General features: G+C 35.6%; 1 protein-coding gene and 1 long non-coding RNA gene across 2 annotated transcripts in view; one reads left to right on the top strand and one right to left on the bottom strand.

Moving 5' to 3' along the window:
- The window catches only part of svp (COUP transcription factor 2), a gene marked incomplete at its 5' end in the record, with an annotated part of 89,422 nt that overhangs the window by 21,167 nt on the left and 43,800 nt on the right, over window positions 1-24,455 (bottom strand). The gene's annotated exons all lie outside the window — the stretch shown is intronic.
- On the top strand, window positions 449-12,214 carry LOC114354622 (uncharacterized). The gene is made up of 3 exons (XR_003656032.1): window positions 449-704; window positions 858-860; window positions 12,205-12,214. It is a non-coding gene; the product is annotated as an uncharacterized LOC114354622 (long non-coding RNA).

The raw sequence follows: 24,455 nt of genomic DNA, 5'->3' as shown, positions 1-24,455 counted from the left end.
TGGTGTACCTAGTAGTTCGAAACGGACTACTATTCCGGAGGTTGCGAGTTCGATTCCCGCACAGTATTTGTGTGCATGAACATATTTGTTGTATTGGACTGGGTGTTTTCTATGTATAATAATATGTATGTATTTCCAAAAAAGAGTATTTAAGTATGTTTTATCCGTTGTCTAGTACAAGCTTTGCTTAGTTTGGGACTAGAAGCGCAGTGTAAAATGTCCAAAAATATTTATTATTATTATTATCTGCCACTAAGAATACCTGAAATAAATACGTACGTTAAGTGTATACAAATGCCATTTTTAGTTAAAAAGTCAGTGTTAATGTGTCACCGGCTAACAGCGTGCGTTCGTATCGAAACTAATTATCACATCACTACTCTAAATGCGCGGCGCCCGCACCTCACCCTGTGCGGTTATGAGGCCTGCAATTTTTGAGGAAGTTCAGACCTCACGGCGCACTGAACGTGATTAATTTCTATCCAGTGCGTATGGGACCTAATCGACCTCATACAATATTGTCTACGTCATTATGCTAGGCTTCGTAAGAGAAGCAATTTGATATATTTGTCTCTGTTGTACTCATAGAAATGTTAAAATAGTCGCACCCCGCACAGAGTGAGAGAACGCGATTATGACTGCCGCACCTGCGGTAAGTTCTGCATGTGGCTTTTTAGACCTCATAACGCAGTGAGCGTGTTAAAGTCTGCCATCATAAGGTGTGCGGGCGGAAGATAGTAACGCACACTGCCACCTGCCCATGGTGAAAGTGTGGTGCGAGCTTTTAGGGGGTATTTAGTGCCCCAGGGCTTTGCGGGCCCGGTGTGGTTATGCGCCGCCACGGTTCGGCTATGTAGGGTGTGGTGGGTGGGAGACTGGAGAGGAGTGGGTTGATGGGGAGGAGTGAGGATTATTGAGGTGTGGGGGGAGTGGAGGGGGATGGGAGGATTACACATGTCGCTTTCCCAAGGTGACATGGCCATGCTTTTAGGAGGGATTTAGTCCTCCTTGGTTTATGGTGCACCAGATGGTCAGGTTATTTAACCGCCGCCTGTTGTTCGGCGTTGTCGCTCATTTGGCACCACCCAGGGGGCACGTGTAGGGTGGGCCTCGGAAAAGGTGGTGTTTCCTACGGACGCGAGCAACTTCTGCCCCCCGAGATATTCTCAAAAGAATATACTTTCATATATTTTTTGCCGAGTCGCATTTACATTTTGATACTTAATTAGCTCTAGGTTGAATGCAAACAAGCGCTCACAAAAACCAGTATCATGGATACACAATCTTGTTTTCTTAGTCACATAGGTACACAATATTCGCCAGATACTGTTTACCAATTATATTTTTAGAAAAACCAAACATTTAAGGCTCAAAATCACCAAGGTTGCGAATTTCAAAATCGGTTTTATGACAAAAAAAATTGCAAGCTATAATGATGACTATTAGTTTATACTGTTGCTTAATTTGTATATTTTTAAACCTTGACAGGGCAGCGCACAGAATTCTTTATTTTTTTAGTAATATTGCTTAGTAGTAAATATCTTGCAGAAAACCATCAATTCGGGAACGTTTTCTTAAGTTTCATAAAACCCGGAAAAACCAAACAAAGCGCATAATTTGAGCTTTGTTTAAAACATGGGTATATTATGTATCTATTTTGAAGAAGCAATAATGAAATCAATACATTCAAAATTTTCTACAAGCAAAATACGTCAAAAAAATAAAGCAGTTGCTATTATTCCGCATACAATTTAAGAAATTTCATAATATTTAAAACTCTTTTAATCGAATTAACGTAATATGTACAGAACAAAAGTTCTGTAATGTAATAAATATATACATAATATTGAAATACCTCCATTTATGCGTATTTTATTGAAATATTGTAACGTTCCCGAAAATGATCAACCGTTCCCGGAATGACAAAAATGTTGTATGGATCATGGCAGAAACAGTCAGGTTTTTAGTGGGTGTAGGGGCTACCCATCTTCTGGTAGGAAGAACCCCACATAACCCACTAGCTGCCCCCGCAGCTGATGGGTATGAAATGTTATGCATTTTTCGGATAAAAAAAGAATAGTAAACAGGAAAAGTTTTTTTTGAATAGAAACGATTTGAAAAAATCTCTCACCATTAAAATTCAATTTTTTTTCTGCTGAACATAATATTTATTATTGATTAGGACTAATGTATACCATTATTTATAATTATGGAGTCGGTGTTGGAAGATTTGAATATTTTATAGTTTCCTTGAGCTGTCACTTGACAGCCTGGCACACTTTTACGATGGTGGATCAAAGTATTTTGGTTCGACTATAGAGCGTGAGAACACGCACACAGTCATAATTATTTTAGTGTGAATAAAACTAGCATCGAAATTACCTAAACTTGACATGCCACGCTAGACGTAAACGCTCTTAATAAGTTTCCAAAACTTTGCTCGGTCTCTCCTATGTACTAGGTAGGTTTAAGGCACTAAAGCATGCACATGCAACGCAAAATAAATAAAAATGGAATACACACAATGGAAAACTAACATGCATGAATCGTAAAATCGATTGTAAAATCAAAGGGTCTTGACCGAAAAAAATGTAGGTACATTGACTTCATCTATTTCTTTTATTGATGTATGAAAGAGACGGAAAAACTAATATTATTAGTAAAAATAAAACAGCTGAAAACTGCACAACGCACGTGAAAATTAAAATAAATTGCTAATGAACATTACCTACCTACCTGTTTTTGAATAACTGTAGACTATCTTTAGCATTTGGACTTTGAAAATGATTCACTGATAGTACAAGGTCTAATGTATACCTACACATAAAAACGCCTAGTCTCATATTCTGAAACCACCACAACTTGATTTCAACTCGAGCTCAGATTCAAGACGGTATACAAATTACAGGGTCGCAACGCAATACAAGTTGCCCTGAAATTAGACTTAATTGTTTTTGTTCTCGAAAGCGAAAAAACATTCTCGAATTAACCAAATATTGTGAAAGAAATTCACCCAATTTCTAGTTTGAATCTATGCTTGAGTTGGAATTAATTTTAAAAGACCTGTTTCTTGATACGAGCCTTAACTTGCCACAGCTATGGGGATCTTAATGGAGCCGTAGCCATCGAGCCATTGACCGGGTTTTTCATTTTTCTCACCGCTCGTTTTTTCCGGCACCGCCTCGTGAAACGGTCGTGATGATGGATTTCCACGTTACGTGATCGGATGGCTGAAATTCATTCGATACGACTCGCCTATTTAGATTTTCCGGTAGATGTAGTCACAAACAGTAAATAGGCTGAATATTATCTGTTTCCTTATGTATTACTTATTCAGTTATCTGTTTTACCTAAAATTAAACTTGCGATCAAAAATAGGTTTACCCAATTTTTAAATACATGGATAGTTTAGTGTCATTGTTTATGACCTTACTTATTTGAAAAGTTGGCAGTTTCCACTGGCCCAATGGTTAGAGAAATAAAGTGAATGGCCCGTGCACATTGCAAAATACTAGAACTATAATTTCAAAGACTCAATCCGCAAAGAAAGTAGCAAAAAAATCAACAATATAATTTAGACGCCAAAACACACGCTGTCCGAGGTCCGAATTAATTGATTAGCCGATAGTATCGTCGTATCGTGCCCGTCCCGCCCCCGGCCCGCCCACGCCGTGTTCGGTTATCGCACGCTGCATCGGATGTAGCGTTTCAAACGCGCAGTGTGCGTTTTGTATTATTGTAGATGCATTTGGAGGGTTGATTTACGCAATGTTAACTTTCCTTTTTTATAAGGGTTCAAAATAGGTATGAGTTATGACTAAAATAGTAAATCCTCCGATCAAGCAATATCATCATTGCATGCATTACTTGTTTGTGTAAAGATGTGTTGTTGGTAGATCTTTGTCAAATAGAAAAACCGATATGATTGGATTAATCATTCAGTTGCCTGAACTATTATGTTTTTGCATGCACGATTGATATAAATACAAATAGAGAAGTGTGCTTTTTGTTTATTTACTTTACTCGATTTCAAGCTTGAAAACACGATTTTTCGTAAAAAGGGTACTTTTCCAGGCTTCAATTTTTGCGAGTAAATAGCTCGCTTTCATCGTAAAAGTATGTAAATCAAAATACAGCTTATTCAAACTGTATCAAGCCCAAAATTTTATCTTCACAAAAACAGCGAAACCGAACTGTATATTACATAGCTAGAAGTGTAAGTGCCCCACAAAAAACGTCGAGTCAATTTCAGCACTTACAAACACGACCTTTTTATTCCATCAACTGGACGTCCCCTATGCCATCAGACTAATAATATTTCTTAAGCAATTGGTACCAGGCTAGAAACCAAAACGGTCAAGCATAAGGAAAATGTCCAGCATATATAGACCCGTGAACTCTATCATTTCATTTGAAAGAAGAGCTTCGAAGGAAATGGATAGCGGACGCATAAGGCGAAAACCTGCTACTATAAATTGACCGCTGAATGCTTGAATGTTGTTCTAAGACCGAGTTCAAGATAAACTGGAGATTTTCACGACCAATTTAAGGAAGCAGACGAGCCAACCGGAATTAGACTTTATGGGTTCGGTGATAAAGATTTGCGGTGTGTCGAGTGATTTGTAAGTAATGTATATCAATTTCGGAAATAGGTGGTCTGGCGACAAGCGGGGGCGTACGTGGCAAGAATGCGCATGAGGACCTTTTTATTGTTATTGAGTGACCGTTAGCGGGACTCCCGACGTTTGCTGATCGTAGGCGAGTGGAAGAAATATGGGATACGCGAAACGTCACACTTCGGTTCCTCTCAAATGATCAGTTCTGAAAGTCATAGGAAAATGGTTACTTAAATTCCGAAACTTGGCGGCGCACTGTAGCGGACGAGGCGAAGAAGATCGGCAAAACCGAGCGAGCTGGAGCGAGATCAAGCGAGAAGCTCAAGACCGAACGAGATGGAGGACTGTTGTGGACGCCCTCTGCCCCATCTAGGGGACATAGGACCATAAGTCAAGTCAAATTCCGAAATTACTGTAAAATCTAGTTAAGTGCACTTTCATCATCATCAGGCCACTTACGCCCGTATTCACAAACGATGCTTGCTTAAGTGAAGCAAAAATCGAACGCACATCGTTGAATAGAGCTCTTTAATTGGTTTGTGTGTCACCCTGTGCATCCATGCGTACTGTGAGACCTCATAGTAATGTTTGTGAATACAAACGTCAGTCTTCACTGCAGTAACACGACCCTCTCTAATTAAGAGAGGCAGATAGAGGATTTATGCCAGTTTTCACCATCAATCCCTGATTTTTAAGTGACCCCTAGGGTATAACAGGAATTTTGTTTTCATAGGTGTCACTTAAAAATTAGGCATTAATGGTGAAAACGGACATTTGTCTATACTCCCCACGATAGCCAGACGGGTTGGGTAAGCTAGGATGTACGATAACTCTAAAAAAACATGAATCTGAAATTATTCTGTTTCACTTACTAAACAAGAATACGGTCACAGATCGGTTTTAAAACCTCACAAAATTAAATTGATTGAGCAATAAAAATCTGACAGTGTTTTTAGAGGGAAAAAATGATGATAAACGTTTAGCACGTGCGTGCGCGCCGCAGAGATGCGACACAGTAACAGAATAAATATGACGTGGGTGAAACTAGTATTATTGATTGCTGTAAAACAAGGTTAATTGTTGATATTAAGAAAATGAAAATAATACGTTTATTAGTTTAGAGAGCTACTGATCGATTGAAAATAATTTATACGATTTTAAACGTTAAAAGCAAGTTAAAAATATTTGTTATTTTGATGACTAAGAAACTCTACATTCTTGGAAGTAATAACTCACCTTTTTAAGGGCCGATTTTTCAATCGTCAGATAATTTTTTAACTGAAGAATAAACTTGTTATTTTGACATATTTTCCATACTGGAATTGTCAATGTGCCAAACATAATCTTCAGATAAAAGTTATCCGACGATTGAAAAATCAGCCCTAAGACTAATAAAAATTATTCATATTATAAAGGTGAGACTGTGCCACTGTGATAATTAAGTAGGGCAATATTTTTTTATTTTATAAAATTGACTTTTCATAAAGTAGACTCAATATACATATAATCAATAAACGAGTTCATATTCAACTCATACTACAGCCAAGTTAAGCTACTAAATAGCTAACCACTTTTGTAGATCACAAAGCAAAAAAGAATTGGCATTTATTAAAGTCGCAATCTGCAACTCTGTGGCGCCCAGACTTTCTGCCAAGGAGGGCAGCACTTCATTTCACGCGTTTTATACGGAGGGTACGAGGTGGTTTGCGAGTGAGCCCCATAAATCTTGGACGGAAACATTTTTTGTTCGACGAAAATAGTTTCCTCCGTGGAAATAGGGGACACTTTCACTTAGGCTCGAATCTATAAGGCTGACTCAGTTTTCAGCGAAAAAAAACAAGTGAAAATTTTTAGGATTGTCAGTTTTCAGAAAACAGAACGAAAATGTAACTGTCACTTAACTTATTTTACCGGCCTGAATGAGCTCAAATTACGAAAAATTAAAATTATTTATTTGCAGAATGTGGTACTAGTACATTAGATGTTACATAAACGAGTAAATTAATATAGTAACTTAAGCATTTTTTTTATACATTTCACGACCGTAGCGTAGGTATCACTACATAAGTTAGAGGCATAGTAGGTAAATAATATTTTCTAAGACAGACATAATTCCATATTAAACTTAGGTAGGTACTTTAGCACTTTCTTAAACAATCAAAAATCTATTTTACCGGAGTCATGAGTGAGCAAAGGTTAATAAAGTACCCACACCTGTTTTCCATTTAACCTGAAATTTGCTATTAAACCAAACGTATAACAAACATTGCCTATTTGTTTCAATTTTCAATATATTAACGTCAAAATTTAAATTCATGGCTCAAACTCATTACGTATAAGAGTGTACCTACGACGTTCCTGACCTTTAACTTCCCTCTATTACTGGAATACCCGCATAGTAAAAATTGCAGTAGTTTAAAATACCGTTAGAGAACCGCCGGAGGCTACATAAAAACCTCCTAAATCTCCCATTTTCCATAAAGGATAGAGACAAATGGCCGCTGTATCGTCTTGAGGGTTGGCCCAATAAATCTGCGGGCACGCCAACAACAGAACCTTGGTCCAAATGTTGGACTTGGTTTTTTATGAATAAAATAAGACGTGAAAACAAACGCGTGTCGCTTGGAATTTGATGAAACATTGGCTACATTTTGATCTAGTACCTAAATTACGCTTGTTAAAAATAATCAAAGAAGGTATTGTGTTTAAAAGTTCAGTAGTTACGTAAAAGATAAATAACCAATATTTTGAGCTCTATAAAATACCTTCTCATGCATAAATCTAACATTTATCAAAACTATGACAGTGTTGATTTATCCTTATTAGATTACTATGTAAATACTGCTTGCCTACACAAAAGTCATTTGTCATATTTTATGTATTAGTTTAAAGTTATTTAGTATCCAGAAACACCGTTTTTTAATCAAGCTAAGGCCTTAAACGTACAAAGAAGCAACGAAAGTTGACACCACCATAACTTTGACCATAAAAACCGCTGATTGAGGCGTATCATTCACATAATTTTGGAAAATTTACATCGACCATCTATCATTGATCCCTAAACTAACCAAAATTATACACGAACGGAGACCAAGTTAAAATATCAGAGTTTGTTATTTATTACTTTTAAAAGGTGTTAAATTTTTTAACGACGTTTTAATTTCTAGTGTAATTGCAGATGAAAAATAACTTTATAATCGGTTCTGTGTGTTTATACTGTTTATTGATTAATTTAACGGGACAAATGGGAATTGATTAATAATTTGTGTTAACAAACGTTGTAATGATTTATTTAGGTTGTTTTAACGGGTGACGGGTCATTAATTAGTGGTTGTTGGTCAATTTGTTCTTTCGACGTAGAGACATTTTGTTGGCGACTTTTTCATTCTACTTTTTGTTGACGTTGTCATTGTTGTTGATGATGTCATTGACTATGGCCAATGGTCGTGCAGAACAGTTATTACATTAGTAGGTACACAATACAGGTAATTTTAAATCTTAAACATGCGTCTTTTATTGTAAAAAAAACTTTGAAATATAAATTACCTTACCTATACTTGTGATTACGAATTCAATGACATTTATCGTGGATATAGGATAGATATTTACTGCCCAAAGAAAAGCCACATTGACTCTCTATTTCATTTATTTATAGGAAGTAAAAGCTCCGAATCACTATGTGTTTTCATTAGTCGAAAAAGCTATAAATTAGTCGAACACTTCGGCGAGTAAAACGAGGAAACGTCCAAAAAGCCGCGAGGGTGCATAAGGAATAAGCTTTTAGGCCTAAGTGAGCTTTCGCTACACATAAAAAATTGTCACGTTGTACTTTGATAAAAGAACAGTTTATTTACACACTTGCTCGTAAAGTCGGACCTTATTGTATAGAATTACATGGATTTGTGTAACAAATATAAAAATACTAGATTTATCGCGCGCGTCCCTGTTTCAAAAACCGGGATAAAAACTATCCTATGTACTTTCCCGGGACTCAAACTATCTCATCAATATCGGTTCAGTGGTTTTGGCGTGAAAGAGAGACAGACAGACAGACAGAGTTACTTTTTTTTAATGCATGACCACGCAGGTATTTGACCACAATCTACAATACTTTCGCATTTATAATATTAGTATAGATTATTTTTTATTTTTACACTTTTGGCGAGCTTTTATTCTCTTTGTAAGATTACTTTGAATAATGACTGAATGATACGAAAAAGCTTGGGTCTTTGACCAAGTAATTTTCTAACTCCATCTGTAGATTATAATATTACTAGCTGACCCGGCGAACTTCGTACCGCCTTAGCGTAGAGATTTTCTTAATATTTTTTTCCGTAAGAACCATCTTTGGACTTCCACAAACATTTAAAAAAAAGAATTATCGAAATCGGTTCAGCCGTTCACACGTGATGCCGTGACAACGCGAAACGGGTTTCATTTTTATATATATAAGATTAGGTTTTTCTTAAAAGTTAAAAGGCATAAGAAATGTCTGGAGTCTCGTAGATAAAGTATCGTAAAATGTTTTGCAGTGTAAACTATTAAGTTAAGTAAAAGCTTAGCGCATCTAAATTAGCATCGAGTAAAAACAGCAATGTTGGTTTTAATTGACTCGTCGTGAAATGCATCAAGCGACCTTAGAACGCAAGGCATGAGCGCGAGCGGGAGCGGGAAGCGATTACAAATGTCATAAGTCACTATTTTATCATTTATGAACTCGAGGGTTTTTTTATTTCGAAATTCTAATTTAAGTAATGGCTATTGTTTGATATGTTATGTTAAAAATAATTGTGAGTAAAGCTAAATAAATGGCATGTTGTTACTTAAATGGCGTATGTCTGATGATCTGATTTAATCATGTTTACAATAGCCAAACAAAAAATGCCTTGATACTTTTGACCTCAAGTAGCTCGTGACATAAAGCACAGACCCATAGAGCTTCCAGACGAAGCATGCCCACCGCATGCCGACATTGCCGACACAAATTTATAGGTAAAAGTTCGCGACCGATCCAACCGGTCCTCAGACCCCAACCAAAACAAACCCAACTCTACTCCCCTCTAACACGGTCCTTATTCTAACGTCATAACTTGCGCCTTATCGGATACTTTCTTAATTGTGCTCTTAGTCCACGGCCGTGGGAATGTTGACCTTATTACGTGAGCGGTTGGTTTCGTTTTAAATTGATCGGTCTTCTCGGCCTTGCCGCCGGTGGATCGCTCTCACCTTAGGTTCGCGTGTGAACCTACATTAACCTGCCGCATTGAGTGGCGGTGTCAGGTGCATCGCTCGCTTTCTTTGTTGCGGCTTTTTTAATTGGTCGTGTAAATAGATGTTGAGATACAACTATTGGGCGTGCGAGGGCCAATCTTTAATGTGGATTTATGATGGACTCATATTGGGTCACGCCTTTTGTTCTATGGTGCCGTTGAAATGCTCTATCATTTGAACCACAGTTCGTTAAGTAAAGACGAAACTGGAAATTGTTGTTGATTGTGCGCAAAAAATAGAAAGTGACATTATGATTTACGACAAAATTAGCCCAAGACAATAAATAAAAAAAATTAACTGTTGTGATTGTAAAATAATTTCTCTACAACTTAATCAAAGGCGGTAAAATCGTTGAAGTTAATAATTTTAACTTAGGAAATATAAATATTAAATTATAAACATCAATTTATTCATTGCGATCAGAATCACATGTTGTATTGACAGTTCATGATTCACACCATGTCTATTTATCCTATTTATTATGAGGACGTAGATAAAAAAGATAAACTTACAGAATGTTAATAGAGGTCCAACGCGACGCGACGGTCCGGCCAAGGCCCGATTAGGGTTGACTGACCATATAAAAATGACATAAGTAAAAAGTTATAAATTTAAATATCGTATTTTTCCTCCCGAAGCCACCAGGCCAGTATGCCAAATCCTGCATTTGACCCTGGTAAATTGAAAATTGGAGTTTAGATGACCTGATGATCATTATCATATTTTTTTATTTCAAGTTAAGCCACTCTCAGTATCCACATAAACAACAACTCAGTCGAAAACTCGAAACTACATAAACCTCACAAATTGTAACTCTGAACATATTCTGAATAACCCAAAACCGCCAACACCTAATGTCACTTATGTCATTGAAGTAAGTTTCGCTGTCATTAACAGCCTTTATGTGACAACTGCCAACCCTAGGCCCTTCGTAACTCAAAGTATGGACAGAGATAAACACGGCGGGCTAACAACACAATTGTACTTAATTAAGAAAATACTTTTGGCCCATTCTCTGCGGAATCTCTTGGCGATTTTATTAATTAAGTGCACTTTAAGCGCGACAACGGACAGATGCTTGATGCCTTTAGGAATTTGTTAATGTAAAACTAATTTGTGAAATGCCTTATGGATCTTTATTTAAGACTCTTAAAAGTGTCTTATGCCCGTTTTCACCATCAATCCCTAATTTTTAAGTGACCCATATGAAAACAAATTTCCTGTTATGTGTTAACATAAGTGTCACTTAAAATTTAGGGATTGATGGTGAAAACAGGCATTAACGTCTTTGACAAACATTGTCGCTTTCTTTTCAATAGTGATTGAACTAAGATGAAATGATATCCCTATTCGTCAAAAACGTTTTAGATTAAACGGTCTTATGACTGATTTAATTAGGATAATTGGGTTACGATTTAATAATAGATACAACATAGTAATAGACTAGAGAAACTAAATACCAATTACACTAAACCTTCCAGTATCAAGTGACAGACAGACACAACGTAATACTTATACGGAGGACATTGATTTAACACGGGACCAGTGTGAATAGTCGCCTCTGTTCAGATAGGGTCTTTGATCTATGCTTTATGGGGTACTGTGGGTGAAAATGTGAGAAAACCAACAGTAAGCTACAACGTTAACTGAGAACTAACTTCAACTCGTACTATACAAATATTATAAAGCTGAAGAGTTTGTTTTTTTGAACGCGCTAATCTCAGCAAGTACTGGTCCGATTTGAAAAATTATTTTTGTGTTGGATATCCCATTTACCAAGGAAGACTTTAGGCTATATAAATCTATGTTACAGCCAATAGGGGCGGAGCAGTAAAGAAAAATGTTGCAAAAACGGGAATTATCAAGCTATTTTCACGCGTAAGAAGTCGCGGGCACAGCTTTTAATATAGAAAGTGGTAGCAATAAATTGTACTGTGAAACTGTAAAATAGCGTCAGGGTGACTCATAAACGATCGGGCCATTAAATATCGATGCAAGTTTATTGGCAATTTAAGGAAAACAGACATTTCTGTCGTCATAATCTCCAATAGTTTACTCTAAGGTGTGCTATTAAATATAGGAAGAAAATTTCCTGCTGTTAATACTTATTTAAGGATCTTCTTAACTAATATTATGTAACGTCTGTACCAGCTACATGTGATTTTATTTATCTACAATGATCTTTCAGGGTTTAAAAGTGAAACAATAATAATAATCTAATGTCTAACCTGACCATGGTTTGATTTAAAAAATCGGATATTTGAAATCTGGAATTTGGCACAGTTAACCATGTCTACAATTTTTTTCCAAAAATAAGTAATAATAATGTCATTCATACAAATTCAATGACTTTGAAGGTTTTTTGACTTTACGCAGTCAAGTCCTTCTTCTATTCAGAACCATTTTGATACCACGAAACTTATTGACACAACAACGCATCCTACACTTGTAATAACCGAGCATCAAAATTCCAAAACAATCGGCTCGTCCAAGAGGCTTTATTACTTAATCGGCATGACTCAACTAATTACAGGCGCGGGCGCATGCGTGCCGGCTCTACGATTTAACACCTGTCAACGTTGCTCTGACAGACGGATAGACGGCGAGCGGGGTGTGGTGCATAAGTTGTATGTTAGCGGGTGATATTTGTTTTTTTTTTAATAAACATACTGTTGCGAACGATCCTCCTTCCACCTTTATACTCTTTCGGCCTATAGATGTGTAAAAACCAAATTCTCTGTGTCATTGTCATTTTTGTACTTTTTGACTTGTCATTATAAAACTTAAGCTCGTGATTATATTTCTGTACGATCTCGCATCTGTCTATCTTTTATTCAAACGCACAATAATCATACAGTCCACATTTAGTTCACCACAAGACATACTATAGTATTTCTTAAAGAAAAGTATGTAATTACATAGTAAATATTTTTGGCTTTGGCAAAGAAAATTAATGTTTTTCATAGAGTGGATGAAAACTGATTGCGCTTTTAAAGGCTTTTCTCGTGACCACGTAGGTCGTAGGTACTAATAAACTTATGATATTGAACAGTTACTTTGTTGCCAAGATTTTTTGGGAACAATTCTTAGTTCCTTATTTATGTGAATAAATAAAATTAAAATTGTCAGGAACATAATTTTGCAGTTATAATAAAATCATATTTCGGCAAATGGAAGCATTACATGAACAAATTATGAATGTGTTTTTTTATTTTCTGAAGAAGTTCTAATGCCAAAAACGCTAACGCTTATGAAATGCGACCCACATATTTTAGACTTCATAAAATAAAGTTCGGTTGTATGCACCGATGGAACAAGATAACGTTGTTTTTGACTAATTAGTACGCACTATTTATTATTGTCTACATTTTAAGCTAACATTCAAATATTTAGCTAACTAAATATGAAATAACTACTATTTTTAAAATTAAATATTTCAATCAATCTTGATTGATAAATGTGCTAAGTTGTTAGTGGTTTATCAAACATGATTATTTTCTATAATAGATATTATTGGTAGTAATGAAATATTAACAATTACTACTCTATGTATTGTGTACGTACCTACTTAGTACTCTTCAGCCATAAGGATATTTTCAATTAACAAATCTCTTTCAAACAAATAAATTACAGCCCAAGTTAATGTGTATCGATATGGATTGCTTCACAACATCGCTTTACCGATTTTATAGACTCCAAATATGACGCAAGAATAGAAACCGCCCGTCTCTAGTATTAATTGAACAAATCGAGTAATAAATCGATAATCGGAACAATGGCTCTGCGACGACAGCTATTAATCGGTATCGGACCATATTCTCGAATAAACTTATGGATTCTTTATGTGTAATTGTTAAGGGGCAGGTTTTACTCAACATTAACAAAGCTTTGGTTAAGTCTTGTTTTGGTGTAACCCGACCGAAACGTCATTGGGGCGAAAAAAAAAAACATTCTTCTACGTAAAATAAAACTTTTTCTAACGTGATGATAGATATTTATTTAAATCATCATCATTCAGTAATATCATTAAAAACCGTTTAATAATAAATAGACAGATATTCAAATCCATAGCACTTAAAAATGTGTAAAAATATAATGACAGTATTTAATTTATTCATCAATAATAACCGTGTATGCTACCAATATTATAGGTGGTATTTCCAACACTTTGTTAAAAGTCGATCGTTTAGGAATATGCCTAGATCTCAAATAATAAACACATTTGGTAGGAAAACACATCATTACGTGGGTGGAACGTGCTGTGAACCTTTTACTAAGCAAATTTTTGATGTCCAATCGATAAACGAGGAATATTTTGGTTATGATACTACCAAACAAACGATATGTCTATCGGGTAGTACCTACTACAATTTTTTCCAAGATACAACTTTACATTCTGATCCTGAAAACTTGATCTTTTATCGATAAAAATTAATAAATCAATTTTTAGTTGATTTGGAATTAATAAATTCTTGTGCTACAAAATCAATGGAAAAATCGTCCATGAAATACCTATGTTAGTTGAGGAATTAGCTAATTTGTAAAATTTACTATAGTGAACATGCATTTATGCATATTTTAGGAGTTTTTAGAAAGAACAGACATCGAAGATCTCTACCACCCTTTAAAGATGGGTTGAAAGCTCTTAGGTTTTCACTAATGTTAGTCAATGAGGGTTTTCGCGAATGAAAGATCCGCTAGATGGCGGGTCGTAGATGTGGGGTCTGACTGCTGCGTGATTGGTGGATTTTGACATATCTGTCAATGTCATGTCAAAAATAACCAATCATGCAGCATTTGGACCTCGCGTCTACGTGTTGCAATCTGGCGGATTTTTCGCGAAATTTTTTTTTTTTTTTTTTGTACGCGAAAACCCTCATTAAAAGTAGATATAAACAAATCTTCTCCTTAACGCGATTTGTCGTCAAGTACTGAGTGTTCGTGACAAATGCAGTATCGATAAGCGGTACCGATAAACCTGAATCGAGAGATTAGATCGATATCTCGGCCCCGGATGTAACATATGACTACAGATAAGGCCTGGAGATTACTCTAGCTGAAATATTACAACTTGTTGCAGATTAATTGTGGGGGTATTTGTTTTATAATATATGGCAGATCATCCTGTAGGTATAGTGCTTTCACTGTAAATTGCAATGGCAGAAACTTTAAAGTTATTATCGCAGAAACTACTTATCGGTATAGTAATAATATGCTATGTAAAATTTTTAAGGCTGAGTTGCAACATCTTACTTTGACTATAACAAACGTCAAAAGTCTGTCAAACTCCATAAAAAGACCAACAAACAAACAAAGTGGTGCAACTCAGCTTAAATAAATAAATAATCCCATTAATGTCATCGTAACATAATTATTGTTTTAATTTTTTATTACTTAAAAAGTGATTTTGAAGAAAACTATTTTAAAGTTACTGAATTTTAAAGTTCAGCTTTTTATGTCATCGTAAATTTAATTAACATTAACGTCATAATAATATGTTTTGATTTAAATAATATTATTCGCATTGTTAATCGGAATACCTATTTGAGAAAAGACACACGTTATTTGTTTTTTATAAATTTAAAAAAAACTACATGTATCTTTACATAAACATTTACCCCCTTATTAATAAAAGTTGCACCATAGTTGAAACAGCGTTCAACTAGGGCTAGGGTGTAACTTGTTATCAACAAGGGATTTAGGTTACAAAATTCCCTTAACCCCTCGATAACCATTCTCACAAGCACTAAACAAGTGAAATAAAGGAAACTTCAGCAGTTACTACTCATCTTAACCCGTTGGCCGCCCATTACCTTAAACATGACCGATATCTTAGACAATGACCATTAGTGCGATGGTCGATTAGACCAAGCAAACTAGTTGGCGCACAAATCAGCTGATATTCAATCTCTGCCTTAGCTAAGGGCCGCATTGGAATATCAGCGATGTAACGCGGGCTCTTGGGTGTAGCGACATTACGGTTTAGTTGTGAGTTGTTACTGGATGAGGCATAGATCATAGAATGTAGTAAATCGATTTTTTAAGCTTTTATGAGCTGTAAAATGGGAGGTATAGAATGTTTTTGCAGCAAAAAAGAAGCAAAGGGAGAGTTGAAGAGCGACGAAAAAAGTTGAAGAGCAAAAAAAATAACACAATGCAGAGGAAACGAACGACGAAATTTTTATAAAATATTTTAAAAGAACTTGACTTCATAAGTTTGCTTAATTAGTTGACCATGAAAGCGATACAAATATGAGTATTAAAAGATAAATATCGGATTAATAAAAGGTCATTTGAAATTTACGTACAAATTATTTAGCAAAAACAAAACAAAATGTCGGTGTCTTTATCCACTTTCGTCTAATTTAAACCGTGTCACATACAAAGCTGATACCGTATCCATCGGCTCTTAATCTCCGTTTAACGATCTGTAAAGGGATACGGAAGGGATAGGTGAAGGGCTGGCTGCACAAATTAAGGGTTCCTAATGGTTATCGACGGATCTAAGGACGGTATAACTGGCCTTAGTGACGTGCGGGATGAATTTTAATGTCCTACCGCGTTTGAAGGGTTAACTTGTGTGCGGTAAACAATGTGTATGCAGAAAACGCGAGAGATAAAACAAAAAGGAAAACAAAATAGGTACTACTTTGATAGTCAATTTCTTTAGCAGCAAATAGTCTTTAGTAAAGATATCATATCTTAATTTAAAGAAGTGCTTTTTGAGTGTGGTGTGGTGTACATAGAAATAACTCTAGATTAAATTCAAGAGAGCCAACTTAAATGTGGTATAAGAAACCAAGAAAAAGGTTCTATAAAAGTTACTCGCCACCGCTAGACCATTGTGGTTTGTGGTAAATCCACTTGTTACACAAGCATAATAATATTTATCTTACCACGAGGGGTTAACGGGATTATGAGTAATTTGTATTTATAAATTGCAAATATTCTTTAAAAGAAATCAACTTACACTGCTTACACTTTCAAGAAAGTAATGTACTTTTTTTTTAAATCTATTTAACAAGTTTTTATATGAATAAACTCAATTCATGTTTCCAAAGCAAAAGAGACACTTACCTACATCTGAATAGGTAAGTAAGAGACATTTTAAAATTATTCTGCTTGCTCTTACAGGGCAATATGCCCATTCATGAAAATCTATTTTTTTTCACGATTTTTTACTATGAAAAACCCCATTTATGTTTCCTAAGTAAAAGGGACTTTATTTATTTATTTATGTCTGAATACATTGGTTCAATTCCAAAGCCCCAGCCACGGAGAGCGGCTAATTACGCGTACGTCACATAAATAATAAACAACGCAAATTAATAAAGCTCTCAGGCGAAATTTTGCATTTCTTAGACACATTCATCATCGCTGTGCGTCGGCGGTAATTATTCAAATCGTTTCTTATCAGAGACCGGCAGTTTTCCTTCCCCTCCTGTTTCTTGGTGTAGTCAAGTTAGATGAGCTAATTCATTTTGATGGGCACAATAGTTTAAAATGAGAGTAATGGGACTCAAGCGGGACATTTTTATGGAGTAAGTACTATTTACAGGTTGCCGTTTTGGCTACGGTCGCAAGGGGGCTGTCACAAAAAGACTTTTCAACGCAAATGGAACGCGAATGTTTAAAAAAATTTTGGGCACAATAGTTGTTTTATGTGCTTTTATAATTTTCTTTTTTTTTTCATGATTAATTATCCCGATGTTGATGTTTCAATTTCGGAAAACATACAGTGAATCAATAATAACAACTGCTTATGAAACTATACACCATTTAAAATGATAAATTCTTGGTGTTAAGTTTAGAGAAAAGAAAAAAATAATGAAAATAATCTACTACTACAAAAAAAGCTGTCAATATGTACCTGTTGTTTAGTCAGGAAGAAAATATTATGCGAAAAAATTTAATTAATTTTACCCAACTTATCTGTTCCGACTACGTTCTTTATAATTTTATGGTTTTCTTAACAGCATTCTTGTACGCGGACTAAAGTTGAATTCCAGCGAGTTGTTATCAGTTTCAATGACATTGGACTTTTTAATAAGCTATTTAGGATCCTATAAAACATTTAAATATTAAACAAAAGCACCGAAGAAATGTAAAAAACTGCTTGTTCTATCGTAAAACAAACGTTTTCTTTAGTTGTCAAATTTTATATTAGTCCGATATCCCTTCAAAGCTCACAATTTTATATTTGTTCATATTTAGTCATATAAACAATCAATACAATAACAGAAACAATTGCAATCCTTCCGCGAATAGAAAGACGTTAAAGATAAATCAATGTTCATATCACGTTACCCCAACAATTACGTTTCAGCCTAACAATGCACCTGTTTAAAATTCAACATTATCCTGTCATTATAGTTTAACCTGTTAGCAAACCAATGAGGATCAGCAACTACGATCCTCGACCTATGCAAACAATGCTGACTTAGGCAACAATCAACAACCAACATACATTGACCCCTCGACCCATTTAAAACCTCTAATCTTATTCTATGACGTTAACCCGTCAAAGGCCGCGGTAGTTTGGTCGCGCGTAATCTGTACTGTAAAGTGTCTAACAGACCATAACAATAATGCGTGTTAATGTAACCCACCCCGGGGTGCCGTCAACGCATGCTGTTATCCATTTAATTCGAGATATATCTGATGCTGATGTCACACGAGTGAGGGTGTAAATTGTCGACGAAATGAGGCACTTCAAACCGTTATTGAAGTAATCGTTGTCAACTCGATTCACGGCGATATTGATGTATTCTTAAACGGTTACATTATTGACGTATTCAAATAAGTTTCGTGGGCGTAAATGTAACCTAAATTCAAATGTAAACATTGTAACGAGCGCCGAAATGGACGAAACATGCAAATGTTTAGTTTACTCTTTGTTGTCATTATTATTGTATACAAAATAATAATGGAATATTGTCTTCGTCCGTTATTAAATCCCCAAAAGACAAGAATTCGTATCTTTCGTCCGTTTCGCGCAAAACCCAAAATAATGTGCGTTTGTTTACGGGATACTATCTGAATGATTCCCGAAAACCTCGGACAGGCGTCAGCAACTATTCGTGTCTTCCCATTGTCTTGCAGGAGAAGTTGGGGACGCCGATAAGGAGCCACAATGGATAGGTCCCAAGTTTGTAACGTGGGGTTTCAAAAGCCACGCCTCGCCGTTAGACGGTTAGACATTAGAAAGATAAAGGGATTGAAAATGCGGACGTTTTCTTAGGATCTCACAAAATGTGGCGTTGGTTGGAACATAATTTCAAAGCGAAACGCTATTGTTGAGTTTGTAAGGTTTGTTTTCTCAACGTGTAAAGGTAGCGTTATCTGATATAGTGTTATTGTAACTATGAGATATTTCTTGCTTTGAATAAAATTGAATTGGACGTTCATATTTGCTTTAGTTAATCTAACCACATTTTCTAGATTTAGATCTGGATGTATCAAATGAAATTTAAAAATGCATAAGTACTATGAAAGTATATAGTATTATTAAAAAAACTTTTACGTAATATAACAATAATTACATTAAGCCAAATGAAACCAACACATCCATAGCTAGAACTAAGCAAAGTTTGCGCAAACTAAAATCATAGCACGTGTAATGTGGAGCGACACGTAATTCAATTAATTGCGTGCGCCCCTAATGGCGGCCGATTTGGGCAAACAGGGCCTGGGCGGTATCAATGCGGTATTTGCATACGCCACTGGGCCATAGGGGAACGAGGTAGCTGGAAAATTATGAACAGGATAAGCATAGTTTTGGTTTGGCTATACTTTATTTTACTAGGAAAAATTATAAAAAATGAAAAGCCAGTAATGTGTCCTCAGCACCGTTTGATGGTAAGTACCCGATACATTTCCTGTTGTTGTTTTTTTTAGAAAATCTAAAAAACGTTTATAAAAAAACTTTTTTTTTCTTTTTTGCCAATTTATCATCTTTGATTTTGAGTCTCACAATATCAAGCACTCAAGTCTTTTACCCAAACATAATATTTACGTTCAATTTGTCCCTACACTTCGAGAATGAAGCAATGAAGGGTGGAGGGTTAAGATTAGGCGCGCCATGAACGCCATCTGTGGCCCGACCCGGCATTGTCTGGTCCGAGAGACCCCTGCGGTTCGGGATGTTGTGTACAAGGACGAATTGATGGGTTAAATTTTGCATTTGTTTAATTGTTTTTTTTTTTTTACAAAACGGAGTCTAGGGTCAGTTGGAATCAATTTTAAAAGCAGCTATGCAATACTGAGCCAATTTCAAAATGTATCAATGAATAAATAAATTTCCTTGGACTGCTTTACAATCCTTGAGGCATAAAACATTATAATTTTTTTATATTACTCTACATAATCGGGCAATAAGAGCATAAAAAATATCAAAATAACTTATGGGTGAATTATTATACAATATTATATTTGGGCTAGGGTCCAATTCGAGTGCAATAAGCTTTACTGTGTATTAAACACTCCACCGGAAAACAATAGTCAATAAAATATTCAATATATTAAACTTAACGCGTTATTGCGCCGGGAGCAAATAAAATTTATCGCTCCTTATGAAAACAAGAAATATTAATGTTGACTCGTTCAAGTGTGGAAATTAAAATTATTGTGGTGGCCATGACCAATGCTTGAAGTATCAACGTACAATATTTCTCTGAATTTTTTGAGACGATAAAATTGTACAATCGACAACTCTATGGATCCAGTGCTCAACATAGTCAGTGCCTGAGGTATGGGAGCGGCACGGGAGGGGTCATATTTATACAGGGTGGAATTTTGTAATGCCACCTGGAGGGAAAGTAGGTACCTACTCTTAATACTGTAGATAGAAAATTTTGCTCAAAGGAAACATTCCTTTATTTTTGAAAAGAAATAGAACTGCATTCAAAGATTTCTAAAAATTTGTTTGCCACACCCGGGAATCGAACCACTAAAATTTGTTAAAAATTACACCCTGTATTTTTATTGCATTGATCGTTAGGGTTAAGTATAAGGATGAAATCTCTCTAACGTACTTGATAAATCAAATGAAAGGAAAACCATGAAATCCTGAGTTATTTTCATTATGTACAGAAAATTGTATGGTATAGTAGGGAATTTTCTAAAAATTTTCAAAATTTTTTGAATGCAGTTCTCTTTCTTTTCAAAAATAAAGGAATGTTTTCTTTCAGTAAAATTTTCTATCTACAGTATTAAGAGTACTTTCCCTCCAGGTGGCTTTACAAAATTCCACCCTGTATATTATGACGTGACAGAGCATATAAATCTGAAGGAGATCTGAAGTCTCGCTGACGTTTGACGTCACAAAAAACCCTCCCACGAGACTACAAATTTTTTCTGGAAACTCTTACCTATTACAACTACGTAAAAAAGATGATTCAGTATTTAAATACTTGACTAAGACGTGTCTGCTAGAGACAACACACTATTTTATCAAAGTGTTCTCGTAGATAATGATGTAGTAACATACTATTAAAGTAACCGACAGTAATTAATATCAAGATCATTAATTTGTCTTGAGGGAGTTATGGGGTACTCCCATAACGGTATACCACGAGCCACGAAGCGGTTAGACGAAGATGTAATTGTGTGTTATACTATACAGGTTGTTTCTTTTATGGTACCAAACAGTGCGAGTGTTTAACCTCATAAAGTACAACAACTTTGCATAGTTTTAAAGTTATAAGTTTGTTCTTTGTTCTAAGATTTTATTCTAAGTTACTTTAGAAAATCGGAAAATGAAGCTACTTTATTTTGAGAAGTTTTTCTTAAAAATCTTGTTCTAACATATTTTTAAAACATTTAAAGTCGAAAAATATAGTGCACGTAGTAGACAGGGTTTTATTAATTGGCACAATAGTAATAGTCGTATATTATCTTGCACATTAAAAGAAACACCCTATATGTATAGTTATCTCTCGCTTGTGAGATCTTAGCAACCAATTAATATAAATTTAACGATCGGTTCCTCGCTTTAATGAGCAAACTACCCGCAAATATAATCGCGAAAGCTGCGATTTAAAACCATAAATATCAAGCATAAAACCACACTATCAGACTATCAGTATTTGCATTTATATAAGATATGTCACATACATAATATTTACGTAAATTCTGCAATTATTTACATAAGTGTACGTTATTAAAGTTTCGTGATTATTTAAAATAATTGAAAAAAAAAAATGAAAAAAAATGAAAAATATTTTATTGACACTTAGTACGAATGTTACAAGTAGTTGAGGAATTCCTCTCTTTAAGTTTAAGTAACCTGTATTGAGAGGAATCCACTCATTCGTTACATCCATAGATGTTCTAAACTATAATTCACGTATAGAAAGCGGTCAAATGGTCATTATATTGATCGTTTGTATGCAAATTGGTGGAATTTATAAGCGTGTTAGTACTAAAAAGCCATAAAATGTCTAGAATTTCGTTATAAGAAGACTAAAGCATGTTTTTATCGCCATTAAAATCAAGTGAACAGTCGTGTTTAAAATGGTTTGTTTTTTTAACAACACGCATCCCTTCCGATAAGGTCGCGGAAGCGTCGCTCGTGTCACTAACCCTCCCTTTATCTCGGAAGCATCAGATAAACAACAAACGGACGATCGCAGTGTCTAACACGAACCTAACTCCGACATCCCACACTTATCGCTCTGATTAATATTTCCATACATCAACCATTTTAGGGTTAACTCTAGAGAAAATGAATTTAAAACTCTATTGTTATAACATAAAAGCGCAATTCGCTAATCGATACAGCTCACGTATACGACTTTGCGGTAATGGACTGTCGATTTTTTCTGGTAAAGGAAATTATGTTGTCGGGTTTGACGATAAAAAGCATTTTGTATTGTGGGTGTGCAGTCGGGTTTGGCGATGATTCGATATTTGTTCATTTGACACGCGCCGTGACGAGGGTGCCGCGTTACCAATCGGCGGAATTTCAATTTTTGCGGTATTTGTTGTTTTTTTTATTAATATTATGCAACGACACACGTCTTGCGGTGACCCGGGTGATTCGGCGCGCATCTGTTTCCAGTTTATTGCTGTTCCTTGTCCCCACTGGGGGTGTTAATTCTTTATTGCCATGTTCGATGTTGCCATTTTGCTTATTAACTTATTGGCTATGACATATTTTGTGTTCATTGTCGCATTTTGATAGTGAGCAATAGATTTCTTTGAGCTTGTAACTTCGCTGTCGCATTTTCAAATGAAACCTATATCATTTCTTGAAACAAAATTAAAAATAAATGTTATAGAAACTCTTTACATAGAGAACATAACTGTTTTGAACAGTTAATTCAATATGGCTTCATAAACTACTCTACCGTGTAACGGTCTAAGGATTCGGTAAAAGCAAATTTACGTTTAAACAACAGCATCGTGCAACCGACGTGTTTCAATTGCCCGCAAACCTCATAGTCATACCATGCGTCTTGACCGCAAATGGTAGTCAGAATTCCAATTTCGCATGTACCTTGCACATGTCGCGTCCAGAAGCGATTTGGGTTTTGAATTTCCTTTTTAACGCGTCATTGGTTATCGTTGCACGAAAAGTGTTGGAGAAAACGGAGTTTTTACGGATATTTTAATAGAATTTGCAAGTAATTCGAACACAATGGGGAGGTGATTGTGGCCAAAGGCTGTGGTCGGTTCCGGAGAGCCAACAATATGGAGTAATTGGGCCCAGAAAGTTGTAGGGACTCAGAAAATTGTCGTGTCATGATAAGATTGTAAAATTTTGAAGTTTTGGTGTTTTGGTCGCGCTGATTTATGATCTGCAGTGTTATTGAGATCTGACATTTTATTTGGCTGAAAAAGGGTTCCATTCACTGTTATTATAAATCAATTAAAAGGCGAGTGATTTTGAAATGCGATTGTTATGGATTAATTTCGTGATTATTTCGCTACATACAATTTGGGTCCGATAGAGGTGATGGCATATCAAACTAAATTCTAAAGCATCTCATGTTTGCGATTATTCTATTAACCAACACAAGTTACTTACCTTAAATATTTCTCTAGCTAGAATAACAAATACAATGTTTAGTATTGATTATCGTATGACTAAAGTAGGTAAGTCTAAAGTAAGACTCTATCAACAAAATTCGGTATAGCTACAAACGGGTTTAAACAGCGTATCTGAGCTTAGTGAATGTAGGTAAGGCTCTTCCTTTCCTGTTATTGTGAGTTTATATAAAATAAGGTACAATACAGCGATGCAGAGTATGCCGTACGGTGGAGCTGGCGCCAGTTAGAGGCGGGACCGATTTTGAATAAACAACAATAATAAAGCTTTAACCACACCAACGCGTGCAGATCGCCATGCCGGCGCGATCAATGATCAAAGGCCAATGACAGATCGCGCGACCCATGACAGTTCACGCGACCTGTCATTTTTTCCGATCGCGCCGTGATCGCGCCGCGCGGCGATGGTGATTTGCACGCGTTGGTGTGGGTGAATGAAGCATTAAGAAGCACTGACTGGTTGAAAAATTAAAGACATAATCAATCTTTTAATCTACGTTTTATGTTTACATCAAAGTT

This window comes from Ostrinia furnacalis, unplaced genomic scaffold, assembly GCF_004193835.3.
Source record: "Ostrinia furnacalis isolate ACB-3 unplaced genomic scaffold, ASM419383v2 OfSCF2101, whole genome shotgun sequence".
NCBI lineage: Eukaryota > Metazoa > Arthropoda > Insecta > Lepidoptera > Crambidae > Ostrinia > Ostrinia furnacalis.
The sequence above is the reverse complement of the archived record's forward strand: the minus strand, read 5'-3'. Positions and strand labels throughout refer to the sequence as shown.